This window comes from Pinus tabuliformis, chromosome Q (genome assembly GCF_031772625.1).
Source record: "Pinus tabuliformis cultivar Carrire ecotype Pingquan chromosome Q, CPIR1, whole genome shotgun sequence".
In the NCBI taxonomy this organism is placed as follows: domain Eukaryota; kingdom Viridiplantae; phylum Streptophyta; class Pinopsida; order Pinales; family Pinaceae; genus Pinus; species Pinus tabuliformis.
Genome location: NC_142296.1, coordinates 489,477,738 through 489,503,065, shown reverse-complemented (window position 1 = coordinate 489,503,065; position 25,328 = coordinate 489,477,738).

Below are 25,328 nucleotides of genomic sequence, written 5' to 3'. Positions count from 1 at the left end.
GGCCTACCTTGGGTCCAATGCAAGTTTGTGGAAGCCTCACTCCTTTGATCCAAATGAGCTCCCTTGTAGTGAATCTGCAAACACAAACAAGCAAACAAATTAAATAGCACCTAAAAAGCCAATATCATAAAGCATACTTATCATGATGATCAAGGAATTCATGAAACAAATGACATAAGACAATTTGTTGAGAAAAATGAATTTGATTGTATTAATTCAAATCAATGAAGAGCTTTACAACCTATGCCTTGATGCTGTACAAGTTCCTCCCAGGGTCCAACAAGAAGTCTCCTCTACTTTGACAAGTTTCACTCTCTTCCCAATGAAGCCAAAAGGTATGTGATCTCTCCTCTCAAGCTTAACTAGGAAGTCTCAATTCCACCAGCATTTACCCTAAAAAATGTTCAGCTTCTAACCTCCCCAGCAACCAGCCCAATGCCTTAATTTATAGTGTAATGGAGGGAAGTTACTAGGTCCTCCTTCAAAGGGATAAAGCCCTCCTTCAAAGGGATAGCTCCTCTCATCAAGGGATTAGCTCCTTCTCTTTTGGGATGCATGAACCACCTAAGAGCGAACAATCCATGTCAAAATTCCTTCTAGAATCATCTAGAATTAACCCAAAGTGAGTTTTTTAGAATAAACTTGCGCCTTTTTGACTTTCACAGGGGTCCGCACCCATTCCTCTAGAGACAGAGCGGGGAGGTCCATAGGTAATGTGAACAGGGGGTGCAGGACCGTAGGTAACAGTGAGAGAAAGTGCAGAACCAGAGCTTTGTTGATTTTTAATGTCTTTCTCTCATTTTCAAAGCTTGACATGAAGAGCTGAGGTCTGAGACTTTCTTAGGAGGAAAGTATAAGTGATGATGGACCCATACTGACTGCAAATAGTCATGGTGACGATATTTTTGTGGAACAGAAACCCTTGTTTGCTTACAAGTCCTTTGTATTTGGGAGAGATTGTTATTTCCTTTGCTATTTTGTGTTTCATGTCTAAATCGCAGGTTTTTATAGAAGTTGAATGCCTTTTCTATAAATCTCATTGTTTGATCCGCTTAAATCCTGACCATCGGATCACCTTTATCGGGTCGGTGGAGTTTATTATGTAGTTTCAGGCCTGCAAGTGTAAAACCCAGTTTACACTAAAAATGAGCATAAAACATAGTCGGATTTGGAATCCAGACTTGAAACATTTATAGGTGAGGATATATACCATATCAGGTCTGTAAGACTGATATCGGATTGACGCTTTGAAGCATAAGCAGCCTGGAAATTGGACATTGCAACTTGCGATTGGGCGATTAAATCACAACCATTGGATCGCGATCAACTACGACCGTTGGATCACAAAGCGGTCTCACTACAGTGTATGGTTATCGGGCGCGTCAAAAGCTGTAAGTCGTTTTAGTGGTTTGAAACCCGATCCCATTGAAACGTTGCCATGTAGCAAAGACAATGGAGAAGAAAACCACTTTATCGAGCGGTTAACCCTCGATCTATTGTTCCACCCGAAATCTCTAACAATCATAAGATATCACCAATCCAGATTGACAGTCCCAAAGCATCGGTGCGTTGACTTTCGACGTATGATAAGTGCACCAATATAAAAAGGTAAATATCAATGTTTTTCATGGTTTTTCAATGTATTTCGAGAAAAAGGAAAATAGTCGGGTTATAGTTTAAAAGGGATCTGCGGGGTGATTTGGGGGTTTTTGTAAGTTATACTTCTATGCTGCATCATTTGTGGTATCAAAGCAGAAGAAAGGGTTGTTTGCAGTGAAAATTCCACCCAGGAGAGGAGCTGGCATTGGTCGAGGAAGACCTGAAGCAAATGCAGTTCTATTGGAAGAGGTCCGGAGTCTGTGTACGAGAATGGAGACAATTGAGACTACCGAGAGAAGAGTGCCTAATGAAGGAGATGAAAGTTCTTCAGAAGAATCTCTTGAGGAGGTAGTAGATGAAGACAATGAAACTACCAAAGTCATCAAGATGTTGGCGAAAGTAGGAGGAAAACCTAAGGAAAAATCCATATGTATGAAGGGAGTCTGAACACAGAAGAGCTAATGGATTGGATCAGATCCTTAGACTAGTACTTTGACTATGAAGAGGTTGAGGAGAAGAAGATGGTGAAGTTTGCAGATACCAGATTGAGGGGTCATGCAACTATCTGATGGGACAAGGTACAGACATCAAGAATGAGGAAAGGGAAGTCCAAGATCAAGAAATGGGACAAAATGGTAAGTAAAATGAAAGCCAAGTTTTTGCCTAAAGACTATCAGTTAAATCCTTTTAAACAATTGCAAAATTTAAGGAAAAAAGGAATGTTTGTTAAAGAATATACAGAAGAGTTTTATAGATTAAGTATCAGAGCAGGGCATGTAGAAGATGATATGGAAAAGATAGCTATATATATCAATGGTTTAAGGTATGATATACAAGATGAGATTAGCTTGTTAAGTCTAAAAACTATTGAAGATGCCTATCAAGCAAGTTTGAAGGCAGAAGAAAAGATATTGAGGAAACAACGTCAAAGGAATAGAGGAAAAATCTTAGTAAGAGGTAGAGGAACTACTAGACCAATGGGACAACAACATCAGCATGAAGCAGGAAGCTCAAGTAGTTGACCAACACAAAGGGGAGAAGTTAACAGAGGAAGATTTGTGCCCACAGGGAGAGGGAGAGGAAGAGATGTTCGGTGTTATACATGTGGAGAATGGGGACATATGTCATGGGACTGTCCTCATAATAAACCAGTAAGTTAGAGGAGTGCGAATGTGGCTGAGGCAAAGCCAGAACCACCTCGACTTGTGGAAAAGGAAGAACCCCCTGAAGTAGGTGAATCACTGTTATTGAGAAGGACTTTTCTTAGGGCAGAGCTGGAGATTGGAGAACCAGCACAGAGGAAGAATTTGTTTAGAACTACCTGTAAATCAAAAGGTAAGTGTTGCAAAGTAATAATTGACAGTGGAAGCACTGACAATCTTGTTTCTACAGAGATGGTGGACAAGCTCGGACTAGCAAAGACCATGCACCCTACTCCTTACAAGGTATCATGGTTACAGAAGGGACATCAGATTATTGTGACTGAACAATGCAAGGTGGAGATACAAATTGGTACGTATAAAGATGTGATATTATGTGATGTAATGCCCATGGATGTATGCCATGTATTGTTGGGAAGACCGTGGCAATTTGATCGAAAAGATATTCATGATGGAAGGAGAAACACTTATACTGTGGAGAAGGATGGAACTAAACATACATTGCTGCCATTCAAGGACAATGCTGACAAAGAAACCCTTGGAAGGAGTATTATGCTCATAAGTGGAAAAAAGTTGCTACAAGAAGTAGTGAAGAATGAGGAGTTGCATCTTTCTATTGTGGGAAGACCAAAGGTAATTTTGACTTCCACAAACTTGGATGATTTTCCTGAAGAAGTTAAAATGCTGTTAGATGATTTTGTTGATATTATTGTGGATGAGTTGCCAAATGTATTGCATCCGATTAGGAGTATTAGTCATCATATTGACCTAATACTAGGAGCAAGTTTGCCAAATAAAGTAGCATGCAGATTAACTCCTCAAGAGAACGTAGAATTTGGAAGACCAGTGCAGGAGATAATGGATAATGGTCTAATCAGAGAAAGTCTAAGCCCATGTGTTGTACCAACAGTGATCTGTCCAAATAAAGGAGGAGAATGGCGTATGTGCATAGATTTTAGAGCTATCAACAAGATCACAATCAGGTATATATTTCCTTTGCCATGCATGGATGATTTAATGGAATGTTTGAGTGGATCAAAATACTTTACTAAAATAGATTTGAGGAGTGGATATCATCAAATAAGAATTTGAGAAGGCGATGAGTGGAAGACTGCATTTAAAACAAACAGTGGGTTGTATGACTTGTTAGTGATGCCTTTTGGACTCACTAATGCACCTAGCACATTCATGAGATTAATGAATGAAGTCCTGAAGGAGTATGCAGGCAAGTTTGTTATTGTTTATCTTGATGATATTCTAGTTTTTAGTAAAAATAAAGAAGAACATTTAGAGCATATTAAGTTGGTTCTAAGAACTCTATAGAAAGAGAAACTACTGATAAATCTGAAGAAATGCAGTTTCATGAAGGAAGAACTAGTTTACTTGGGATTTGTAGTTTCTAAAGAAGGATTGAAGATGGATCCAAAGAAAGTCCAAGAAATTTGGAGCTGGCCTATTCCCAGAAATATATTTGAGGTAAGAAGCTTCCATGGTCTTGCAAGTTTTTACAAAAAGTTTATCAAAAGCTTTAGTCAGATTTGTGCACCCATTCTTGAAACAATCAAGGAGATCAATCAGCCATTCAAGTGGATAGAAGCAGCAGACAAAAATTTTAATTTGCTGAAGAAGAAAATCACAGAGGAACCAATTTTAGCTTTGCCTGATTTTGAGAAAGTCTTTCAAGTAGAAACAGATGCTAGTGGAGTTGCAGTTGGCGCAGTTCTGAGTCAGGAGCAAAGACCAATAGCATACTTCAGTGAGAAATTGAATGATGCAAAGAAGAAATATTCTTCTTATGATAAAGAGTTTTAATGTATTGTGCAGGCCTTGAAAAAATGGAGACATTATTTACTGCCAAAAGAATTCATATTGTATTCAGACAATCATGCCTTACAGTTCATCAATAACTAGCCGAAGCTGAATCAGAAACATACAAAGTGAGTAGAATTTCTACAAAGCTTTACTTTGTAATAAAGCACAAGAGTGGTAAGTCAAATAAAGTAGCAGATGCATTGAGTAGGGTAAGTTTTATTGTACAAGAATTCAAAGTAGGTGTTGTAGGATTCGAGGAAATGATTGAAATGTACAAGGATGATGCAGATTTCAAAGATATCTATACAACAGTTCAGAATCCAATGAGTCATAACAGAATTCAGCGGTTGGACTATCTCATTCAAGGAGGCCTATTGTTTAAAAGCAACAAGTTGTGTATTCCCAAATGTTCCATGAGGGAAAACATAATAAAGGAGAAACATAGTGGAGGATTATCTGGTCACTTTGGACAAGATAAAACTTTTGCTCAGGTGAATAATTTTTATTATTGGCCAAAAATGCAGACTGATGTTGAGAAATTTGTTGAGAAGTGCAGGATATGTCAACATGCAAAAGGAAGGAGTCAAAATACAAGATTGTACCAGCCATTTCCAGTACCAGACTGACTGTGGGATGCAGTTAGCATGGATTTTGTTCTAGGATTACCAAAAACCCAGAGAGGGAACGATTCAATTTATGTTGTAATAGATATATTTTCCAAAATGGCACATTTCATTACATGTAGGAAAACTAGTGATGCAACAAACATTGCTAATTTATTCTTTTCAGAGATTGTAAGATTACATGGGTTACCTATAAGTATTGTGTCTGATCGAGATACAAAGTTTGTAGGGAATTTCTGGAGAACTCTTTGGAAGAAACTAGGAGGTAACCTCAGTTTTAGTTCAGCATACCATCCTCAAACAGATGGACAAACCGAAGTGGTAAACAGGAGCTTGGAAAATATATTGAGAAGTTTAGTGTATCAAAATCCTAAACAATGGGATTTAGCATTACCTCAAGCTGAGTTTTCTTATAATGATACTCCAAACCGAAGTACTGGAATGAGTCCATTTCAGATTGTTTTTGGAATGAATCCAAGAGGTGTGTATGAGCTTAGTGATTTGGGAAAACAGGAGACAAGAAGTGCAAAAGCTGAAGAGTTTGCAGAACATATGCAGAGACTACAGGAAGAAGTCAAAGGCAAATTTCAAGAAAGCAGCAACTAATACAAACAAAGGGTAGATATGAAAAGAAGAGAGAAAGAATTCCAACTGGGATATCTAGTGATGGTGTATTTGAGAAAAGAAATATTTCCTGCTAAAACTTACAATAAACTGGAAATGAAAAAGATAGGACCTTGTAAAATTGTAAGGGAAATTTCAACCAATGCATATGAAATTGAGTTTCCAGAAGTGTTATTAGGAAAAGTGTCTATTCAGAACGACCCTATCCCACTGGGTTGTGACAGAGACCTCAGAAACAAACAGGGAAAACTACTCTTGTATTCTCCTTTATGAACTATAAACGAAGAGGAATAGGATGAACCAACCTGTGTCTTGCGCTAGTCCTTTGATCCAATCTCCCTTCTCTTTGACAACTTCCAGCTACCTGCTCCCTTACTTGCCCAGCATCACCAAGTTCCTGCAAGATCACAGAAGGAGGAAACTACACAAAGACATGGATTTATGTTCATAAAAAGCTTAGGATCAGTTTTAAGCTAAACATACGAATATAACAAACATCAGTGATATACAAGCATGTAGGAGAAACTCAAATAGTTTTATTGATAAAACAAGAAGATCCAGGAGGAGTTACAACCGATTATTCCTGATCCAGCATCAACCTCCCAGCATAGAATCCTTTCTTCACCTCCAACAAAGCATAAATCACCCAATACTCTGATATCTATCTCAAAACCAACAGCAATTCTCTGCAATGTACAAAATTCCAGCCTCTGGATCTCTTGGTGAGGGATCCATATATAGATGTATGCAAAGAGGATGAGTCAACTCATGAATTGATTAGTGGCCTCTCTCTGTCAGTTCTTGCTTCCACTTGGAGATTGAGAGCCTCTTACTCATCACTGGTCGAATTCAGTGAGGCAAGTGTCATTGGAGAAGATTCTGGAAGCTTCCATTGTCTCTCCACCTCGTGGAATGACTCTGCCACTTGTCATTTCCCGCTCAATGCACCCTGCTAGTGCATTCAAGTGCGTTGCAACGCACCTAGCCAGTGTGTTTGGGTGCTTTGCAACGCAGCTAGCTAGTGGAGCAGCTGAAATGATCCTGATTTGACTAGTTCTGAGCAGTTTCTGGTGGAGAACTTCTGGGAGAAGCTGTAATTTGTTGACCTTGTTTCTTTAGGAGCTGGAACAACACTTTTAGGGACTTAGGATCCCTTGGTTTATGGACATTTCATGCTTATAGCTGTAAGGCACAAAAATGTCTATAACAAGAAGGGATTGGAATATCACCCATCTTTAGTGTTGTAGATTTGTATCCATACAAATAGGTAGAGACAGAGCTACAGGAGGAAACTACAGGAGATGAAGTTCAAACTATGAATTAGGAGGAACAAATGCCAAAGATAGCTAAGAAAGAAGTGGAAGTTTTTTTAGAGAAGAGAGTATCCAAAAGAATCGGAGGGCAGACTTATTTCCAATATCTAGTCAAATGGAAAGGACAGCTAGTGGAGGATGCTAGCTAGTTGACAACAGTAGAATTACAGAAGTATGGAGTAAGTCCTGAAAGTTTGAAGGATGATTATTTTCTTCCCTGGGAGTCTGATGCAGGAGCATTTGGAGTTAGCCAACAATGTGAAAGTTTTTTCACATGTTGTGGCTAAAAAAGTTGAAATTCATTGACCTGATGGGTCAAAAAGGAAATTTTACTGAGAAGGTTTGATCTCTCAAGAAATGAGTTGTATTTCATTATTGTAATAAGTTAGAAATTGTCTTATTTTAGGCTCAAAGATGAGTTGTTAGCATAGGTGTGAGATAGAGCTAGGAATTAGAAGATTTGCTGTCATATTTATTAAAAATAGGGATTGATGATTTAGGCATAGTTAGAGTGATATTCGATTGATAAAAGGAAGGGAAAATGTAATGAGAAAAGAGAGGATTGAGGAGTGGATTTAGTAGAGCGAGAGAAAAATAGTGTGTGGATTGTATTTTGAGACAGAGTTTATTTTGTTGTAATAAGGACCAAGGCCGAGACTCTGTAAGTAATTTATTATGAATGAATCATATTGTGTGTAAGACTGGTTATTGAACCTGTGGAAACCCTTGTTTGCTTGCAAGTCCTTTGTATTCGGGACAGAGTGTTATTTCCTTTGCTATTCTGTGTTTCATGTCTAAATTGTGGGTTTTATAGAAGTCTGAGGCCTTTCCTATAAATCTCATTGTTTGATCCACTTAAATCTTAACTGTCGGATCACCTTTATCAGGTCGGCAGAGTTTATTATGTAGTTTCGGGCCCGTAAGTGTAAAACCCAGTTTACACTAAAAATAAGCACAAAACATAGTTGGATTTGGAATCCGGACTTGAAACATTTATAAGTGAGGATCTATACCATATCGGGTCCGTAAGACCGATATCGGATCGACGCTTTGAAGCATAAGGAGCCTGGAAATTGGACATTGCGACTTGCGATTAGGGGATTAAATCGCAACCATTGGATCACGATCAACCGCGACCGTTGGATCACCAAAAGCTATAAGTGGTTTTAGTGGTCCGGCACCCGATCCCATTGAAATGTTGCCACGTAACAAAGGCGGTGGAGAAGAAAACCGCTTTATCGAGCAGTTAACCCTTGATCTATTGTTCCACCCGAAGTCTCTGAAAACTGTCAGATATTACCAATCCATATCGATGGTCCCAAAGCATTGGTGTGTTGACTTTCGACATACGATAAGCACGCCAATATAAAAAGGTAAATATCAATGTTTTGCATGGTTTTTCAATGTATTTCGAGAAAAAGGAAAACAATCGGGTTATAGTTTAAAAGGGATCCATGGGGTGATTTGGGGGTTTTTGTGAGTTCTGATTCCACGCTGCGTCAGAGAAGATATATGAAAATTAAACATTGAAATTGAATACTTAATTCACAGGATATAGTAGATGCATGAAGAATAATTCTGCATTGAAACAAATCTATATCCAAGAGATGACAAAAGGCAACAATTTAAAGGTACAAAGGGACTAATTAGGACATATTTTTCAATTATTTAATCTCTATAATGATGATAACTTTGCAACGGGCTATTAGGGGAGTTAATACTTAACTTAGCCTTACCCTAACTCCTATGTTACCTTGAACATATGATGAAAAACAGAGATGAATATACCAAAAAAACTCACATGAACATGAATGTTTTTAACATTGAAGTCATAATCCTTTGATTATCTTCAAAAAATTTCAAAAAACTACAATAATGTATATGGATTATCACAAGGTTTCAACCCTTGTTAATTCGAATTACAAAATATTTATAGTGTAATTCAAAAATATCTACTCTAATACAATCCTTTACAAAATAAAATCTTATCCAAAATTATTTGGATATATCACACTAATACAATATAAAAATAGACTTTTTGAAACTGATTTGCATAATCAACACTCTATTTGAGGGCGTTGTTTGTAGTTGTTGCCTGAAAACTTGTTTTTCTCTTTGTGCTCGTTCTTTCACTGTATTGGTACCTGAAAATATGTATTCAAATCTTGTTTTCCTATGTTTCTACCATGAAATGTTTCTTTTAGTTTACTCAATAAGCTCGAGTAACTTGTCCCAACTTTCATCATCTAGAATTGAGAATTTAACCACTCTTCTGTATGCTTCATCCACCTCTGTGTACTTTTCAAAAGTCGGTATAGTAATAAATAAATGTTGAGTTTCATGTTGGATAAATAAATCATATTCTATACCTTCTAGAAAAGACTTACCACTAATGATTCCCTTTACTTTACAAAATTTTGACGTGTCTACTACTATTTTATGTAATCTATCTTGGTAATTTTCTAGTGGAGTCAATCGGCCACTAGAATCTCTTAGAGGTGGAAGTCCTTTTTGTTGTAGGATGGAAAATTTCCTATCAAATTTCTTTATTTGCACTTCTAAGTTTTGACATTTATTTTCTAAATGGAACATTAAATTTATTTTAGTCAAAATGTTTCTAACTTCTCATATTGTGTCAGTCCTATCTTCAATTCCTAAGTCTTCCAATTCATCTTTGGTCTTTGAATTCAACACTTCGATGATCTTTGTTGCCTCCCCTGGTTTATGGTCCAAGTCTTCTTTAATCAATATTATGGCTTCCTTTTATTTTCTTACTAGTTCTTCTCATTCAAAGTGTAACAACCCTAGTGAAAATTCCATGTAATAAAAGTTAATAAAGGAAAAATAATAACCACAATTGATGGGACATTTATTCCAAGATGAATGTTGGTAAAAAGCATAGTGATGGGGATCACTTGTGGTTGATTAATGGCTAATGAAATTTGCAAAGGAAATGGAAAAACAAAATGGCATTTTGGAACATTTATTCATGAAAATAATGGAAATTAGGAGAAAAGGGAGGTGAAAGGTCACATGTTTCATGTGATGAGGAAAATTAAGGAAAATAATGGAAAATGAAGAAAATAGAGGCCTCATTAATAAAAAGGCTTTTGAGGATCAGTACACATAATTTTGTCAGTTCAGTTTTGGAGCTCTCTCTATATTCTCTCTCTCTCATACTATTGGACACTAAGAGTTTCTTGGAGCACTCTTGGATGAGTGTGGAATACCTGGATTTTTGGACCAAGAATGAAAAGGAAGAGTAGGAAAGCACAAGAGGACATAAGGATCAACAACTATAACGGGGTTTTCTTGCAAGTACCAAGTTGCATGTATGTTTTACTCACTAGTTTTGGGATGCATGGAATATGCAGGTGGTTTATTGGTTATCATTTGTCACTGACATGGAGGATTGCCTAGATTGACAGTGGATTTTCCAAGACTTGCCATTTCCTAGATAGCTATGGTCTTGTGGGTTCATTTATTTGTTTTTCTGATTGGTTCTCATGTTTCCTTTAGCTTGGGTTGAGTTACTAGTTCCTGCAAGCCCTGGTTGGAAAAACGCTCTGAAATCCCTGTAACAGCTTGGGTTGAGTTACTAGTCCTGGAAGCCTTAGTTGGGAAAATGCTCTGGAAGCCCTTGGTGGGTTGAGTTACTAGCCCTGGAAGACTTGGTTGGACAAACACTCTGGAAGCCCAATGGCAACTGTGGATTGAGTTACTAGTCCTGTAAGCCTTGTTTGGAACAAACACTCTGGAGCCCTAGAAGGATTGGGTAGAGACCAATCCAGTGATGGTTTTGTGATATCCGGCCATGAGGTGGAATCACTGTTTGATGGGTTGAGGTTGTTGTCCTATGGAATCCCTGGATGGTTTTTAATTTATGTGTTTTATGAGATCCCACATTCATGCTTGGAATATGACGCGGGGGTGACTGGCTAAAGAGATATTTGTCTCAACTATGTCTACGGTTGGGTTGTTCGTGGAAGTCCCACAACTAGTTGGCCTTTGCATAATTAATATGAGGTTATTTCTCCTTGTTATTTCATAAGTATTATACTAGTTTATATATGGATAACATGATTGTGTTTCCCTTGGTATTTCTATTGTTATTATGCTAGTTATGAATGTGCATTATGACAGTGGTTATGTATGGCTATCATCATGTTTTTACTTGGAAACAAATGAACAATGTATCTATGGCCTAATGGATGAAATTGTAGCTAATGTGTTGAGGTATCAATGCTTCTTAGTGATTCTCACATGAGTATGAGACCCCTATGCTTAGAACTGTTGTTTACACCTATAGATTACATATTTGTGATATGTTTGACGAAGTGCATGTAATGACTAGTAGGGGTACAGTCAAGCCCTTGTTCAAGTAATTATATTTGTATCATCATTCCATTGTTATCTTTATATTTTGAAGGTGTCATTTAGTTTTGGGCAGTGACCTGGGCTCTGGGCCTAAAAATGTGGCCCAAATCTCGGGGTTGTAAGCACCACACTGAGCAGAAAATTCCTTGGACGCTGACATACCATGATGTGGGAGCGTCGAGAGCCTTCTAGAGGCATGCATACACATATTGTCGAAGCATCCAGGTGTTAGTTGGTCTAAAACACTCTATGGGACTCATGGGCTGGCTACTTGAGAGGTTGGTATGGTTCCTGAGAGTCTTGTTGCTGCTGTGGGAGGTTTGTATGGTGTGTTTCTCTCAGTTCCAATTCCTTAAGGTGGCTTAGGAGGTCAAATCATATCATAGTAACTTCTCATCACATATTTACCCCAGTTGGCTGATTACTTGGGTAGATGTGGGAGGAGGGTGTTACAGAGTTGTATTAGAGCATGGTTCACCCCTCGGACTGGAAGGGTTGTGTGTTGGTAATGAATTCATGTCGGTTGCATATGTGTTTCTTATGTCGTAAGACCATGTGCTTGTTGCATTTGTATGGTATGGGTTATGGTTGTAGTGAGGTTGCCATGGGAATTAGATGGTGTTGTTGTGGAGTGCGTCATCATGAGTGTATGATTGATTAAGAATTGTTTATGCATGTTAGTATTCACATATGGTCAAGTTTACAATGGTGTGGTGGTTTTTTTCATGCATGAGGTCATGTTATGTGTAGTTGATATGGTCATGCATTGATGATTGGACTCTAGCTAGAATGATGGTTATATGCTTATGTGTTATATTTCTATATGTTGTCATGATTATGTTATACATGTATTAAACTGATTTTTTAATCTTGCAAATGAGGTATCCTCCTCGAATTATGCTAAGGTACTTTGGTTTATTGTGATTTGGTTTACTTGACATGATATAAATTGTAGGAAGAAATATCAAATATAACTAGCAAGATGGTATACTACAGTTCCCGAGGCTCTCGCTATGGATCAAATGAGCAACGTGGTGTTGGGAACTTTTTTGATTGGAAGATATATTGAGAATCTTAAAGGCAAAAATAAGGAGTTGTAAGGCAGACAATGACATAATCATACAAGCACACGAGAAACAAACAGACCTAAATGCAATGATACTTCAAAGTTTGTCATAATTGCAACGACAGGGACCACATCAGATCAGTGATAAGCAGGAGGACAAAAATAATGGGGCATATGGTAGTAGGTATTGTAGTGGTCATAGGTCGGATATGATATAATGAGATATGGCAACTTGTTGGATACTCAGACACAGGTGTTGGCATTATGGTACAGGTGTTGTCCTTGATGGAAACTCTCATATATGATGAATGATGGCAGTTCACAGTGAAATAGGTTAACATCAAAGGATTATAGATCAGACTCCCAAGATTGAAGAAAGAGAATGGTTTAAGAAGTATACTCTGGTTCACTTTTTCCAAGTAGTGTATACATGTGGGTTCTGTTAGAGTTGGCATGTTCATCCCTACGTCAGAGATCAAAAACTCTTTGTCGCATTTCATTTTTAGGTGTCTCATTCAGTCCAGTCATTTGCATTCCATTAGGAGCATCGATTTTCCGACAGAAGGGGTCTTGTCTCTATACTTCCCTCATGTCATGTACCTGCTGGTTTGTGTCTGATCATCAAAGTTCATCAAAATCAATTTTATAGTCATGGATGGTTTCTTGGTCTGCAAAGAGTCATTTCAGTCATTAGGTCTAGGGTTTTGTTTTTTAAAGTGTCCAATAATGCCAGCAGATGCATGAGGGAGGTTCAAAATCAGTTTTCATTGCAAAATTTCATCGTCAATATGTTTGATCATGATTCTTCTTCAAAACTCTGTTTTGAAGAAGAAATCGTCAAATTTATGGTTTGTAATGAATATGTAATTTTTAAGGTTTTTCAAGTTCCACAGTTCTTCAGTGCAGCCCTGGTCATCCTTTGCTGAAATTCAATGCCATCATCCCTGCAAAAAATTGCCAAGAGTTTCATCATTTCAGTCAAAAATCAAAGGAAACAACAAAAGACAGAGTTATGTGAAAGTGCCAAAGTCTGCAACATTACAAAAGTGGGTTTTCCAAATGAAGAATCAAAGTTCATGCCATAGGAAATATTCTTGTGCTTCAATGGTTCATTTACACACAAGAGAGAAAAGAGAACCAAAGCTAAACAATTTGGGTGAATGAATGTGAAGCTTGGTTAAAAAATTGCTATAAGTCACTGGCGCGGCGCACTGGGCACAGGCGCGGTGCATTGGTGAGGCGCGACACATTAGGCTGGCCGCGCGGCGCATACAGACAGAGGGTTCAAAAATTGCTATAACTTGCCCAAATCGCTCAAATTGCCCAAAAATGCACAGATTTGTCAGGTAGAGCCTCCATTATTATTTTCTATCCAAGTTGGGTGCCTACTTCATGATGCTTGTTTCATGGTGATTGCTTAAAGAAGTTGAACCCTATCATTTTAAGTTCCTCCAACAAAAATTGTTGCCTAGGGTTTTGATGACTATTTTTCCACCAAGTTTACTCCCTTATCCCTTTTTCATTGATTCCATTATTCCTTAAGTTCCACTGTTATATACCTAGGGGGGATAATATGGGGTACCAAGGGAGGTACCCAAGGTAATAATGTAATAATGGGATGGGCCATAGTAATTAATAAGGTGGTTAACCCATGTCATGTAAGGGACCACAAGTAGTTAATAATAATGTAATGGGCCCATGGTATTAGTTAATGGTATGAGGAAACCATGGTAATGATGCATGGTATTGTATGTATGAGACCTATATAGAGGCTAGAGACTCCACATGGAGAGATATGAAGAAGAAGAGAAGTATTCTTGTATGAACAGGCATATGGCTTGTGGAGTGTTCTCCTTCCTCAAGGAGTGATTGTATGGTGTTGCCCTACCTTAAGGGTTTGATAATAAAGAATCATTTCATATTATTCTTGGGTTTATTTGCATTGTCTTATATTTTTTTATCAGATCTATATTATTTCTGGATCAGATCTACAACAATTGGTATCGGAGCACTTTCTTGGGCAAACCGTAGAATTTTTTTTATTTTTTGCAGGGATTTTTTGGGTGGCGAATTTGTAGATCAGATTTGTACGTTTTGGTGCTAGATCTGCAGAATATAATTATAGATCTGTATTCCTTGTGAAAAAGTAACCAAATTCAAAAAAAAAATCAGTTGAATCGGAGTCCGGATGAAGGAGATATCGCTGATTTAAAAATCAGTGGGGTTGCAGACAATTTTCAGGGCAGCGAATTTGCGGCGCATATCTAGAACTCTTGGCACTAGATCTGCAAAATCTAATTGTAGATCTAGAATCTTTGTGAAAAAACACATGATTTCAAAAAAAAAATCAGTCGAATCGGAGTCCGGATGAGGGAGATATCGCTGATTTAAAATCAGCTCTTTTTGCAGAAATTTTGGGTGACGCCGAGAGAGTAGCAGCGCAGATCTGAAATTCCAGTGTCTGAATCAGGATTTCTATCACATGGGCAGATGCATAATGGTTGTTCCATTTCTAAAAATAGGTTATATTAGCGATTCTGAGCAATATTGACGGAATTGTGACCATTTCAAATTTTCGCCTTTTTTTTTATGGCGGCCCTAGGTCAGAATTTCAGGGACTTGTATAAATTTGATGGCTCTCATCCAGCCAAATGGCTAGCACAAATGGAGAAATATTTTAGATTGAATTACATCACTGATGATGAGACTCAGTTGGGTGTGGGAATAATGTACTTGGACAATGAAAGACAACAATGGTGGCAATGGCATCAACGTTGCTATCGAAGGCCCTTGACTTGGGACACATTCACAAAAGATCTTATGGACCACTTTGACCGTAAAGCTAATCTTGTGGATAAGCTCACACAGATAGACACACAGCCTAGCAAAGTTTTTGTAGAAAAGAAGGAAACCAAGGAACCTAAAGGGTTATTTTCTTCTGGTATATCTTTATTGCAGGTTCATGGATTGATTCAGAAGGAGAAAATCGTTGTGTCTATAAATCCTAGTTGCAAGAAAAATCTTATAAGTATTAATTTGGCAAAAAGATTGCAAGTTCCAGCAAAACACATTGAAAATACACAGATTGATAATGAGGATGTTCAAGTGTATAAGGATTTGAAGATTTCTATGGATAAATATGTGTTGCATGGTGATTTTTATGCTTCAGAGATGGATAATATGGATGTTGTTTTGGGATATCCTTGGATGGAATCTGTGGGTATTATCAATATTAATGTGCAGAAGAAATTCCTGAAGCTATGGTATAAAAAGAAGAAAATTACATTACAGGATATTTCCATCCATAAACAGGTAGAGCACATGGAGGCTGAAGCAGAAGATGTTCAAGGGACTGATATATCAGATGATGAGCCTTTGATGATCGACAATCAAACACAAACAGAGGCTGCAGAAGAAAAGGTTACAGGTGATGATACATCAGAGGAGGGCTCAGTGGTTGAAGTCATATTGAAAAAGAAGACACCACAACAGGTACCACAGCAGGGTGAAGTCAAGAAAAAGCCATCGTGGGTTAAAACTTCAACATATCATCACCCACATCACCCCGCAAGACAACCATCAAGATGGAAACCAAGTAGTCACATGACGGATAGAAAGGAGAGACGATCCACCTACTACACATCAACACAGAAGAGTTGCCATGGTCAACTTCCATCTCAAGCGAGCGAGGCACCAGCGAGATCGAGGGTTCACCTTTCTCTTGGATGGCTAGATGCACGTGCATGGTATCAGTGGACTACTCTTTTGAGTAGATCTTATTATTTGTGTTCTTCCCATGTTTCGGGGATGAAACATGCTTAGGGGGGTGGAATGTTATATACCTAGGGGGGATAATATGGGGTACCAAGGGAGGTACCCAAGGTAATAATGTAATAATGGGATGGGCCATAGTAATTAATAAGGTGGTTAACCTATGTCATGTAAGGGACCACAAGTAGTTAATAATAATGTAATGGGCCCATGGTATTAGTTAATGGTATGAGGAAACCATGGTAATGATGCATGGTATTGTATGTATGAGGCCTATATAGAGGCTAGAGACTCCACATGGAGAGATATGAAGAAGAAGAGAAGTATTCTTGTATGAACAAGCATATGGCTTGTGGAGTGTTCTCCTTCCTCAAGGAGTGATTGTATGGTGTTGCCCTACCTTAAGGGTTTGATAATAAAGAATCATTTCATATTATTCTTGGGTTTATTTGCATTGTCTTATATTTTTTTATCAGATCTATATTATTTCTGGATCAGATCTACAACATCCACTACCCCCTTAAATCACTAATCCCTTATCCCAAGTTCCCTTTCCCAAAATCCCAAATGCACCAAACCCTAGTCTCATACTTAAAATTCCCAAACCCTAATGGCTGTCCCAAGAGCTTCATGTCACCATTCGACAGAATGTACCATCATTCAGAGGGTTTTCATCATCATGCCAAGTTCCACTGGGTTATTTTATGCCTTGTTCATGCTTCAATTGCGCCTAGGTAAGGTCATTTCCCTCTCCTAGGGTTTTGAAGGCAATTTATCTTGGATGGTCAAATCACTGGTAAAAATTGTATCCTGATGTTCATATACCTTCCCCTATCCATAATGTACCTTATTAAACACTTCCCATCATTAAAATCCCCCAAGTTCCTCATTTTCGCACAAACCCTAGTTTCTTGCTACAACTTGGCAATTTTCTAGGCTAGGCCTGTGTTTTGCCCTTTTGGACCCCTTCCCCTCACTCAATATTTGAAATTCCACTTTCCCCTATTTCCTAACATCCCTCCCCACCTCCCAAAAGTTTCTCAAGAATCTAGAAGCCCCTTATCCCCTTCATTTCCCTTCATTTCGACAAATCCCCTGTTCCACACATCGGGGTAAGTTTTACTAAAATGATGTTTCTGAGAAATAAAATATGAATTTTGGAAAACGGAGAGAGGTTTTTGTCAAAAATAGTCCAAGGAAGAAAAACCTCCTTCACTTTTTACACAGGTGTCATGGTTTTATACAAATGTCAAAAGTACAGTTTCCTCGAGAGAATTGAGGCACCTCTAAAGTGACCTTGGGAAAATCAAGTTTTCTCCTAGCTTGGTTGGCCAAATGAATTTCTTGTTGAGCCAAATGATAATTCGACACAAATATCTTTCCAAAGAGCTAGCATGAGCTCAATTTGTAGTTGCGGAAGATCTCAAAAAGTTGACTGAAACAGCACTCTGCCCTGAGGCAGCCTCATTTGGCACATTTTGACCAGTCTTGGGAGATTTGACTTTTGATAGGGAAAATAAACTCCAAATTGAGAAAATCCAGTGTATTTGGAAAGTAGACACAAATAAATTTCCAACGAGCTATTCTGTACCCAATTTGGAAACTGGGAAGGTCCTAAAAACTGGTCTTCAAAGAGGCGCAATGCACAGAAATTTTTAACACAGGGTTTTCCTCCCTATGCGTTGCGCCACGTGTCGTTCGCTTTCGCTAGAGGGCTCCAAATCCAAAAAAAATTGCATTTCTAGATTTTTCATGTTAAATTATGTTTTCCTACCTATGGCCAAGAAATTTGGGTAGGTTTTGACCCCTGAAAAGGTCAAAAAACACTCAAAAAATGACCTCATTGCCCCTATTTTGACACACAGGAAGCAGTCTTGGGAGATTGGACATTTGGAAGGGAAAATGGACACCAAATCCATAAATTCCACTTGGGATGGAAAATAGATAGGCAGGGATTTCGAACGAGCTATCATGGGCTCAATTGGGACTTCGGGAAATGCCTCAAAATCAGCTCCAAAGTGGCGCGATGCATAGAGAATTTGGGCATGGCGCATAGAGAAATTTGGCCTCATTTTCACTCTTCAGCTCAGAAATTCGCCCAATTTTGACTAGTTTTACTTTCTGATGTAACTATTGATCTACCATGATGTAATTTGATGACCATGATGTAATTTTGGGTACATTTTTACTTATTTTGGTAGATTCATTCAGTAAAAAGTGAAAAACAACTGAATGAATCAATTTCCTTTCATATAGGGGCAAGTTGTTTCATTGCCTATTTTTCAGTTCCTTGTTTAGATATGGTTGAAACAGCTCCTAGAATGATGCGCTCGACCCCTAGAGGCATGGGAAGGAGTTAGGCTTGTCTATATCATGTAATTTCTCAGTCATTTTCATGGTTGGATACTTGGGATTGCTTGGCACTCCATTGTACATTTGATTTCTGCATTTTTGGCTAAGGAAAGACCAGGGTTTTGCAGCACTTGTTGGGATCCTTGTGGCTCTGTGTTTTGATGGTGTTTTTCTTCATGTAATTGTAAGTTCATTGATGTTTTATGTATAACATTTCCCTTCTCTTTGCTTCTGAAACTAAACAAATTGAGTGACAAAGGTAGAATTCATTAGCTCATGGTGCTCTGCCTAGAACTTTGTTAAGTTTTACATATTTTCATTTGTTTGGAGAGGATTCTTGCAGCCTATTGCCCTCTTTAGCTCCTCAACGGTCTTTTCTATCCATTCATTTCATCTAAAGCATCAAAACTACTGCCTACCTTGCCCCAACTGGAACTCTGCAAAAATTTGGCCTCATCCCCAGACCCAAATTTGCCTTTCCCTTCTTCCAACAAAAAAAACCCCAAAACAATAAAATCAAATCCTTGCACTTCATACCTAGCCTAAGATTAGTTGTTAAATCAGTCATCTCAAGCCCCATCCAATTATCTTTTGCTGACATTGACCCAGAGAGATCCCTCTCCTGTCCTCATAGGGCTAGCTACGAGGCTGAGCGTGGTTTGATGTGGACTTAGAACCTTACCTTTCCAGCCTGAGGTAAATCTAGGCTCTAACATAGTGGCGACCATACTGGGGAAGAAAGTTTATTTTCATTGTTTGGCTTTGTAGACTACAGACGGAGCCTGAAGATTAGCCAGGTAGCCTTCGAAACGCTTTTGCTTTGCATTAGCGCAAGTAGATAAAAGCTACTTCAGTCAATCTCTGGTCTAGTTTATAAACTGAACATCTGGTCTAAACAATCACTCCAGTACATGTATCAAGTTAGATCTGTTGGTTGATGGTGGACAACGATCAGACATAAGAAGGCTGTAATCATTCACCTGGTGACTCCAACTCAATGTAGAGACTCCACTGGAAATCTTCTCTGAGAAAATGGAAGGATCTTACACAAAGTCCGGGTATGCAAAGTGGAATGGTATTCAAGATCTACTCTGCTTTCTTGTAAATTACTTCTTTTCTGTTCTTGAAGTTGTCGTGAAAGTTTTTCAGAATTTGTTGTATGATAAAGGTGATCAAAATCTTCACTCGATCTATTCAAAAAGTGTAAATATTGAGTTTCCCTTTGATCCTGGCCTCCTTACTTTTCCCACATCTCATGATGACTCTCTTCAGCGTGATGAGCCTAAAGAAAACAAATCTGATCCTGTAGCTCTTGCATATACTCCTACACCTTTTATAGTCCTGGATAGGTATAAACCTCTTGTTTTACCTTCTATTCTCTAGGCTTTCCCTGCAAATTATTATCTATATTTGCCGAGATTTGACGGTGAATGTAGGAATGTCAACGCTGAGCAACATGTGCAGAATGTTGAGACTTTTCTTGATCTTTTTGAAGTTGATGAAGAAGAGGTTAGTATTAGGCTTTTTGCTCTTTCTTTGCAAGGCAAAGTCAAGAGTTGGTTCAAAACCCTGCCTGATGCGAGTATCTCAGATTTCCAGCAATTCGTCAAATCTTTCCTCAACAGGTGGGTGATCGGACAGAACCTTTTCATGATTATAGAAGAGTATAACCAGCTGAAAAGACTGCCAGGGAGACAGTGCAACAGTTTTCTTCCAGATTTAACCAAGTTTATTATTCGATCCCAATTGATATAAGACCTCCTCCTAGATTTTCTCTCTTGCACTACTCGGGCGCCTTTGATCCAGAAATGGAGTTTCAGCTTAGAGAAAGGAATATCGCAACACTTGAGGAGATGCAGAACAATGTAGTAAATGTAGAGGCTCATCTGCGGATCCGAAGGGCAAGGTTGAAAAAAGAAGAGACGAAAAACATAGATCCGGAGGAATCAACATCTCTAGAGGTAAAGCTTGACGCTATGGTAAGTGCAGTGGAAGAGATGATGCAAAAGATGACTGCAAGGAATGATTATGATGTTCAAGCCCATGGCTTGCTGATTGAAGAAGAACAAGTTGCCGATCCAAAACATTTTCTTTCTTATCCTAGTTGTCATAGATCTGATAATGATTGTTTTATTGATCATCTTGGAGAAGGGAGATCTATTGATATGACATGTATGCTTGATGATGTGTTGTATACTGATGATTTGCCTCAGTTTGATCAGTATGATGATGATTATGTTCTCCAAATAGAAGCTAATCTTGTAGACAAACTAGCAACTAGTTTGTGGGAGGAGGAAGTTCACTTTCAGCAGCTTGAGTATAGTGATCAAACAATGCATATCAGTTATGACAGTGATGAGGAAAGTGCAACAAATTGTAAAGTAAGTGAAGGATCTTTACTTTTTTGTTTTGATTCATTTCAGTTCATCAGAGACAACATTCATGCAACCAAAAATAAACTATCAACAAGTCTTGATTTGGACCCTCTTGAGGGCGATGCAAACCTTGTTCAAGACCTCTCATATTCAAATTTCCAGCCCCCAAATGCCATTTATTGTCAAGTTGCACATGAAGACATGGAAGCTAGCACATATGATCAAACGATACAGGATGATTTCGTTCCTTTCTTTTTTGAATCAATTCAGTTTTTGAAGGAAAATTTGCATAGTACATATTTAGTAAAGGAAGAGCACCCTGTAGGAAATCAACCATCTCTCAGCTTTAATGTTGAGGATGAAGGTCAGATTACAGATGAAGGTGTGGCAGCTGAAATACATGATTTAATGATGCAAGAGGATTCTATACCCTTTTTTTTCGAAGCATTTCAGTTTATAAGGCAAAATCTTCGTAATATCTCTAAAGAAAAAGATGAACAGCCAGTAGGATGTCATACAATTTTAATGGATACATCACAGCAGTCTTCTTAAATTTTTGATGATCCTATTTCTCGTGTGTTGGATGATGTTTGCTGTAAAAGTTCTTCTCCATCAGCTAACCATGTGCCAAAAAAGAATGTTGATAATAATCTGATTCAAAGGTCACCTTCATTGTCTTGTTTAACATATTTTTCATTACAAAGCTCAGATCAAAGTTTGCAGTCATATGAGGAGATCGATAAAGGAGACTTTTGTTCTGTTTGGAATTAGCAACAGAGTTTGGTTATTCACGAAATTCAGGATCCTTTTGGCAGCTTTCTGCAATCACCAAAGAAAGACAGCGTAGATGTGAGGAAAATTTTAAAATCCAGCTATGAAGATTACTTGGACCAGAGCAGTATTGTGTTAATGGAAATCAATTATGAAGATCCTTTCACAGTATTCTTAAAGTCATCCAGTCAATTCATGCTTTGCAAGTTTATCAGCAGTCAACTTGATTCCAAGTTTCCATGGGAGTTTCATTTCGATTCTTCCCTTTTCCTACGCATTAGAAAGCATTTGGGAAGAAATCAAATACCAGCCAAGATGCTTACATGGTTGCATTGGCTATTCCATTTCACTTGATCAGGTGGTGAAAAGAACAATTAGAGTAGGTTTGATGAATAAGCCCACTTATGAGAATCTTTCTAGTTTGATAGTTATGTTTAGTTAGATTTGGTTTTATTGTAGTTTTCAGTTTTAGTCTTGAGTTAGAGTCAGTCTGCATAATGTCAGCTTTTGTGTTTTGACTCCATTGCCCAATGGATGAAGGCATTATCTGATCTCCCAAAGATCTACCGTTCTTGGCACCTCCAAGGAGCTACCATCCCCAATGGAGCCAATGTTAGAGTCGGTTTGTTCATCCCTCCGTCAAAGATCAAAAAATCTTTGTCGCATTTCATTTTTAGGTGTCTCATTCAGTCCAGTCATTTGCATTCCATTAGGAGCATTGATTTTCTGACGGAAGGGGTCTTGTCTCTATACTTCCCTCATGTCATGTACCTATTGGTTCGTGTCTGATCATCAAAGTTCATCAAAATCAATTTTACAGTCATGGATGGTTTCTTGGTCAGCAAAGAGTCATTTCAGTCATTAGGTCTAGGGTTTTGTTTTTTAAAGTGTCCAATAATGCCAGCAGATGCATGAGGGAGGTTCAAAATCAGTTTTCATTGCAAAATTTCATCGTCAATATGTTTGATCATGATTCTTCTTCAAAACTTTGTTTTGAAGAAGAAATCGTCAAATTTATGGTTTGTAATGAATATGTAATTTTTAAGGTTTTTCAAGTTCTACAGTTCTTCAGTGCAACCCTGGTCATCCTTTGTCGAAATTCAATGCCATCATCCCTGCAAAAATTTGCCAAGAGTTTCATCATTTCAGTCAAAAATCAAAGGAAACAACAAAAAACAGAGTTATGTGAAAGTGCCAAAGTCTGCAACATTACAAAAGTGGGTTTGCCAAATGAAGAATCAAAGTTCATGCCATAGGAAATATTCTTGTGCTTCAATGGTTCATTTACACGCAAGAGAGCAAACAGAACCAAAGCTAAATGATTTGGGTGAATGAGTGTGAAGCTCGTGTAAAAAATTGCTGTAAGTCACCGGCGCAACGCACTGGGCACAGGCACAACGCATTGGTGAGGCGCGGCGCATTGGGCTGGCCGCGCGGCGCATACAGATAGAGGGTACAAAAATTGCTAGAACTTTCCCAAATCACTCAAATCGCCCAAAAATGCATGGATTTGTTAGGTAGAGCCTCCATTATTATTTTCTATCCAAGTTGGGTGCCTACTTCATGATGCTTGTTTCATGGTGATTGCTTAAAGAAGTTGAACCCTATCATTTTAAGTTCCTCCAACAAAAATTGTTGCGTAGGGTTTTGATGACTATTTTTCCACCAAGTTTACTCCCTTATACCTTTTTCATTGATTCCCTTATTCCTTAAGTTCCACTACCCCCTTAAATCACTAATCCCTTATCCCAAGTTCCCTTTCCCGAAATCCCAAATGCACCAAACCCTAGTCTCATACTTAAAATTCCCAAACCCTAATGGTTGTCCCAAGAGATTCATGTCACCATTCGACAGAATGTACCATCAATCAGAGGGTTGTCATCATCATGCCAAGTTCCACTGGGTTATTTTATGCCTTGTTCATGCTTCAATTGCGCCTAGGTAAGGTCATTTCCCTCTCCTAAGGTTTTGAAGGCAATTTCTCTTGGATGGTCAAATCACCGGTAAAACTTGTATCCTGATGTTCATATACCTTCCCCTATCCATAATGTATCTTATTAAACACTTCCCATCATTAAAACCCCCCAAGTTCCTCATTTTCGCACAAACCCTAGTTTCTTGCTACAACTTGGCAATTTTCTAGGCTAGGCCTGTGTTTTGCCCTTTTTGACCACTTCCCCTCACTCAATATTTGAAATTCCACTTTCCCCTATTTCCTAACATCCCTCCCAACCTCCCAAAATTTTCTCAAGGATCTAGAAGCCCCTTATCCCCTTCATTTCCCTTCATTTCGACAAATCCCCTGTTCCACACATCGGGGTAAGTTTTACTAAAATGATGTTTCTGAGCAATAAATGATGAATTTAGGAAAAATAAGAGAGGTTTTTGTCTAAAATAGTCCAAGGAAGAAAAACCTCCTTCACTTTTTACACACGTGTCATGGTTTTAGAGAAATGTCAAAATTACAGTTGCCTCGGGAGAATTGGGGCACCTCTGAAGTAACTTGGGAAAATCAAGTTTTCTCCTAGCTTGGTTGGCAAAATGACTTTCATGTTGAGTCAAATGATAAGTAGATACAAATATATTTCCAATGAGCTAGCATGAGCTCAATTTTTAGTTGAGGAAGATCTTCAAAAGTTGACTGCAACAGCACTCTGCCTTGAGGCAGCCTCATTTGGCACATTTTGACCAGTCTTGGGAGATTTGACTTTTGATAGGGAAAATTAACTCCAAATTGAAACATTATAGTTTTGTTGGAAATTAGACTCAAATAAATTTCCAACGAGCTATCCTGTACCCAATTTGGACACTGGGAAGGTCCTCAAAACTGGTCTGCAAAAAGGCACTACGCACAGAAATTGTTAACATAGGGTTTTCCTCCCTATGTGTCGCGCCACGTGGCGCTCGCTTTCACTAGAGGGCTCCAAATCCAAAAATCTTTGCATTTCTGGATTTTTCTTGATAAATTATTTTTTCTTACCTATGTCCAAGAAATTTGGGCAGGTTTTGACCCCTCAAAAGGTCAAAAAATGACCTCACTGCCCCTATTTTAACACACAGGAAGCAGTCTTGGGAGATTGGACATTTGGAAGGGCAAATGGACACCAAATCCAGAAATTCCACTTGGGATGGAAAATAGATAGGCAGGGCTTTCCAACAAGCTATCATGGGCTCAATTGGGACTTCGGGAAGTGCCTCACATTCAGCTCCAAGGTGGCGCGACGCATAGAGAATTTGGGCGTGGCGCATAGAGAAATTTGGCCTCATTTTCACTCTTCAGCTCAGAAATTCGCCTAGTTTTGACTAGTTTTACTTTTTGATGTAACTATTGATCTACTATGATGTAATTTGATGACCATGATGTAACTTTGGGTACATTTTTACTTGTTTTGGTAGATTCATTCACTAAAAAGTGAAAAACAACTGAATGAATCAGTTTCCTTTCATATAGGGGCAAGTTGTTTCATTGCCTATTTTTTAGTTCC